We start from the raw sequence: 6,078 nt of genomic DNA, 5'->3' as shown, positions 1-6,078 counted from the left end.
TTTTTCTATTACATTATCACCAACTTTCTTTTTTCCAGCTCCTTCACTGCCTAAGCTTGGCTGTCCTGCATGCCTGTCTCCTAAACATTGGGATTAAAGGTATGGTCCACCAAGCCTGGATTTAATATTTCTTCTCTTAGAACTTGCTTTGTCCCATGCTGGCCTTGAACTCAGAGATCTGTTTGGCTTTATTTCCAGGGATTAAAGGCTTGTACTACCAAGCCTCGACCTAAATATAGCTGGGTGTGATATTGCCCCAAGGTCACTACTCCATTAATTCAGTTTAATGTCCTTGAACACAGGATTCAGCTCCATTGCACTTCCTGGTGTCCCTTTAATACTCAAACCGTATGTTTTATATTTTTCCTTCTCGGCTTGCTATGCTCTAAGATTAAGTTTTCAAACTGTACTGTGGGAACTTAGTCATTAGTTAAACTCAGTGGGAGACCGGCACCCAGAACTTAAAAACAATGGGAGACCAGCAGCTCCCAGAACCCAGAAACAAAGGAACCAAGATGACTTGGCCCGAGAACCCAGAAACAACCTGGCCCAAAACAATTGCCAGGTGGCTAGCCCGGACCCTAGCAGGAGCCAGCACCAATCAGAAACCGCCCCGTACCTTCCCCTTACCCCAGTCTTCCCTTTTGCCCAGCAACTGCACAAGAATAAAAAGCTGCCTAAGACCTTGCTCAGGGCCAGACTCCCCTACCCCTGCGAGGAATATGAGTCTCGCCCCAGCTAGCTGGAATAAAAAGCCTCTTGCAGATTGCATCAAGTCCGTGTCTTGGTGGTGTGTGGGGTTGTTGCTCCCAGGATTTGAGTGTGGGGGAGACTTCCTTTGTCAATGCAATTAATATGACTCTCTTCACCTTAGCCTCAAGCAGATTCTTCAGACAAAGGCAAAAAGTAGGCACATTCTTCACCAAAATACCACAAAAACAGTCTCTATGCTACTATGCCATATACTGAAATTATTCTCTTCTGAAACCTCTTGGGCCAGGTCGGCACAGTTTAAATTACTCTCAGCAACAAAATCTTCCACGTTCCTACCAGGATGGCCCATTATACCCCATTTAAAGCATTCCATCACTTTCCAAATCCAAATTACCTAAATCCACATTCTTCCAAACAAAAGCATGGTCAGGCCTATCACAGCAATATCCCAGTCCCTGGTACCAACTTCTGTCTTACGGTTTTACTACTGTTTATAGAAATCATGACCAAGACAACTCTTATAAGGACAACATTTAACTGGGGCTGGCTTACAGGTTCAGAAATTCAGTCCATTATTGTTGGCAGCCAGCGCCAACATAAATGAAATAGAGGGTTCTTCTGGTAATAGGAGTAAGAAATAGATAGGAAGAGATTGAAGGAGATAAGAAGAGGTAGGCTAACCATACTGTACCGTACCCACGTGGGAAAAGTAAAACATTAGACGACACGAGGTCTGGTCACTCAGTCATCTTGAATTTAATAATAATCCTCCTTTGTTCTCGCACTGCCCACTGTTGAACGGAACCGGCTACATTCAGAAGCTCCACCCCCATTGAACAAGAAGGAAGTTACTGATTGGACTGTTACACTGACGTAGTTTGGGGGAAGGGTTTTGCCCCAGGTATTTTACCTGTTGCGGGAACAAAGGAATTATTATTAAATTCAAGATGACTGAGTGACCAGACCTCGTGTCGTCTAATGTTTTACTTTTCCCACGTGGGAATGGTACAGTATGGCTAGCCTACCTCTTCTTATCTCCTTCAATCTCTTCTTATCTATTTCTTACTCCTATTACCAGAAGAACCCTTTATTTCATTTATGTTGGCGCTGGTTGCCAACACATTATCATCAAAGTGGGAGTATGGCAGCATCCAGGCAGGCATAGTGGAGGAGAATCTGAGAGTTCTACATCTTCATCTGAAGGCTGCTAGTAGAATACTGACTTCCAGGCTGCTAGAATGAAAGACTTATAACCCACACCTACAGTGATACACCTACTCCAACAGGGCCAAACCTTCTAATCCTGCCACTCCCTGGGCATATACAAACCATCACACTAATACAGTAGAAACTTCCTAAAATATATACATATATGAAGGCAATCAAAAGGAAATCACCAGATAATAGGGAAACAGAGCCTCAACTGGTCATTTCTTATGACCAAATTAAGCTTCCAGTACTGGGACTGGGTTACATCTAATTCAATTGTTGGCCAAAGGGATCTTATGTGTATCCCCAAAAGATCCAGGCTGTTACCAAGACAATAGGTTGTTTTCTACAAACTAACAATAAAACACATGGCTGAATATAACACCTACACAACTCATTGAACATGGAAATGACAAGATGGTGCCAACATAAAACCTTCATCCTTACATTCTAATGTCTTTGGTACAGGAAGATAGATACTCTGCATGCTACCAAAGAAATATGTATTGCCATTTCAGGACAAACCCTTTGATCTGCAATGGTGTCCTGCCTGGAAAATATACTAGAGCAATGGTGGCACAAAGCTTGTGGGAGTGACCAACCAATATTTGATTTAATTTAAGGCCCATGCCATGAGATGGAATGCTAATGCTAATGGCCTAAATAACAATGCAGTTACTCCTAATGATATTCTGCTATACTCATAGATCAGTGCCTTGCTCAGCCATCATCAGAGAAGCTTCCTCTTTCAGCAGAGGGGAACAAATGCAGAGAACCACAGCCAGATAATATGCAGAAAGTTAGAGACCTCAGAGCATTCCGCCCATCAAATACCTCCCCTCAAGGCTCAAGGAGCCCTGTGGAAGAGGAAGTGGAAAGAGAATAAGAGCCAGAAGGATAGAGGACACTAAGAAAAAAAAGGCCTTCTAAAGACAGCATGACTTGTTTCATGCAATCTTATTGCCAATTCCTGGAGTTACATTGGAGTCCTTTTCAGAAGGTCCTTACTTATACCTATATTCTGATATCTTTTCCCTTTGTTTTCTCCAGCAATTTTAGTTTTCAGGCTGTATATTAAGGTCTTTGGTTCACTCTGAATTGACTATCATACTGGGGGAAAGATTGGATCAGTTTTATTCTTCTACATGTAGATATACAGCTTTTCCAGCACTTTTTGTTGAAGATGCTGTCTTTTCTCCAGTATAGGTGCTTTTGATCCCTTTGGCAAATTTTAGATGTTTCTTTCTGGGGCCTCTGTTCTACTCCATTGATCTGCATGTCTGTTTGCATACTATTTCACACAACAAGAAAGACTATAATTGTTTTTGAAAAGGAAAAATGATATTGAGGAGGATGAAAATAATTTAAAGTTCTCTCATACACTGATGGTAGGTTATGTGATTCTGATGAGTGTAAAATGGCACAGCCCTCTTATAAAAGTTTGGCAAAATATTAAACATGAAGTTACATAAATAATAATATAATAAAAATCTGACTAAGCAGTAGATTATCAATCATTAGGTAATCAAGGAATTAAATTACAGAAAGGAGTTTTGATGTGATATAAGTATACATGAATATAATGTAGTTTGATTGCATTTTGCTGGCTGGAAATTTGGAGAATAGGAGAGAAATGGATTGATTTTTAAAATAGTCATGATATGGAAATGACAAGACTCTATACTGGTTAGAAACATATGAATGAGGAGGGTAAGGATGCCTCATAACTGAGCATGTTTAAAGTCCAATTCCTGTCTTCCTCCTATGTTGCTTATCTATATACTCCAAAGGGCATTAAGTGGGTTGGCACAGAGTAGGCATTCACTACTAAACAAGGTATGAGAAATACAGGAAAAGAGATTAATACAGTAAAAATGTGGCTAACAAAGCAGTCACCACTGGGTCCTGGTAAATGACCAAGCCTAAAGTCACTTTCAAGGCCATTCAACAGATGTTCAGCATAATCCCCCAGAGACCAGGAGGATTCTCAAAGAAGCCATCAATTCTTTTTCTTACTCAGAATATCTCCTTCAAAACCAGTTACTCCTTGCCTAGAACCCACAGGTGTGGCACAGGCTAGGTTTTCCCAAGATTCTTGCATTGCTGTTAGTCTTTACATGGGACAATACAAAGTTTCTGTTCACCTCAGATAAGATAAGGAGTGCCAGGTATTGTATAAAAGGTCACAGTGGGATTCAACTAGTCTCTGGTCATCAGATAAAGAATCCTAAGAGCAAAGAGGTCTACTGATCCAGAAATTTAGTCATCAATCCCCAGATCTGAAAGGAGGAAAACAACTGCCAGAAACAGCATAGATACTAAATGAATATTTTGCTGCCATTCTCAGAGTTGACAAGCAGGGGCACAGTTGTACTGTGAGAGCCCTGAGATGGACACTAAGACAAGCAAAGTGATCTATCTGCCACAGTCTGTATTTCCAAGAAAGAATTAGGAGAAATAAACACATGGTAGAAGTTCCCAGACTCTACAGCTACATCCTGTTCATAACACTGCTTATGAAACAATCTATGACTTCTTTTAATATTGTGGTAAATCATGTTTTCTTTTCATGGTTGTTCTATAATAAATGAACACTTGGTCCATAGTGCTTATATTTCTCTTCCACCTTTGTAGTCACTTACTTAATGTAAAATTAACTACTTTTAAACTTTAACTACACTGTATCCTGACAAGCAAACTATAAAATAAAAGCAACAATAAATTAAGACTACTGTCTTAATGAAAATAGATTACAATGTTCCTAAGTAGGAGAGCTCAGTGGTTTTGTTCAGTAATTGAACAGTAAAATCTCCAACTATTTTGTTTTTATGAAACTTGCTGGTGGTGTATTATGTTCATTCAATACATAAATAACGTTTTGGGCAATAATTTTTGTTTAAAATCCTTTACTAATATAGTATTCTCGTGAGCATTATTCAGAGTTAACATTCAACTCATGCAGGAAAGAATGCCATTTCCAGTAGTTATAAAAGGTTCTTCAGAATTGTTTTCAGGACGTTTCTACCCTAAGTTCCCTCCTACAACCTACAGCCTTTCTCTGAAAAACACAGGGTACAATCTGACCGAAGAACATTAGTGAAAACGATATAGAAAGAATGCAGCCTGGGAGTTAGTCTCAAGCCCAGCTTGCTCCAGCTCTTTCACAGTGTTAGGCCCAACTGGCCATATCGAGATCTCCAGGAAGGCTTTATGAGAAAACTAGCACAAATAGTGAGGAAGACCTTGAGGCAAGGCAAGAGTATCTTCCTCAGCCAGTGTGAGTACCATCACCCTGGGATGAAGTTTGGAGCTGCCACTGCCCCAGCCCTGTGCCTGGCCCCAAAGCACAAGACTAAGTGCCGTGAGTCCTGGCCAGCTAAGACAACCCTCCCCAGACCCGAAGGGCTGTACCTACCTGCGCTGGAAGTCGCGACTCAGAAGTTTGCAGAGGTAAATGCAAGGAAAGAGGGGCTGTAGTGCAGACTAGTCAGTCCTTTTGCGTTTTACTACCCAGCCCACCACGGCAGTCTGACTCCCGCTCCGCTCCCCTCCCCCAGCCTGCTCTAGCCCAGCAGAGAACCTTAAAGCCCCGCCCCACTCCTTCCGGCCTCCCAGAGTGAAATCCTCTCGGGGCACATTTAAAGATTAGGATCCAGAAAGATCAGCCAAGTAGTATAGTCAGCAGTATTCACTAAACAAATTTGGAGGTATAACAAGAGAAAGACGGGTCCAGGATGTTACAATGCATGTAAAACTCGGGTTGCCTGCCTTTTTCTGTGTTCTTCTATAATCTCTTGTCTATGCTTTTATTAATGGTAACTTATTGAAGTTTCATAAGAACTAAAATTCTTCCACTATCCTTCCACATGTCACATATCCCTCACTACTGGATTTCCATAGATTCGGATGAGCAGTTTGAATCAAAGGCCTAACTTCAGTGCTAATGTACTACACTTTAAAGGGGGAATAAACCACAAGAAATGAACACTTTGTGCGAATGAAATTTAATAGTAATGCATACTAGAAAAAGAGGGTGGGTTGGTGAGCAGGGGGAGGGGGGAGGGAACAGGGTTTTTTGTTTTTGTTTTTGTTTTTTATTTTATTTTATTTTTTCTTTTTTTCACAGGGGAGACTGGGAAAGGAGATATCATATGA

The 6,078-nt window shown here is 41.0% G+C and overlaps 1 protein-coding gene across 2 annotated transcripts in view; it reads right to left on the bottom strand.

The window, feature by feature from the left end:
• Positions 1-5,479, bottom strand: part of Tmlhe (trimethyllysine hydroxylase, epsilon) — an 86,170-nt gene extending 80,691 nt beyond the window's left edge. For both annotated transcript variants that reach the window (XM_031346464.1, XM_031346467.1), the window contains exon 1: positions 5,339-5,479. The gene's annotated coding sequence lies outside the window, so the exon portion shown is untranslated. The remainder of the gene's footprint in view (positions 1-5,338) is intronic.
• Positions 5,480-6,078: the final 599 nt, after the last annotated feature.

The sequence above is a fragment of the Mastomys coucha genome, unplaced genomic scaffold (assembly GCF_008632895.1).
Source record: "Mastomys coucha isolate ucsf_1 unplaced genomic scaffold, UCSF_Mcou_1 pScaffold25, whole genome shotgun sequence".
Lineage (NCBI taxonomy): Eukaryota > Metazoa > Chordata > Mammalia > Rodentia > Muridae > Mastomys > Mastomys coucha.
Note: the sequence above shows the minus strand (reverse complement) of the source record. Positions and strands in the feature narration are given on the sequence as shown.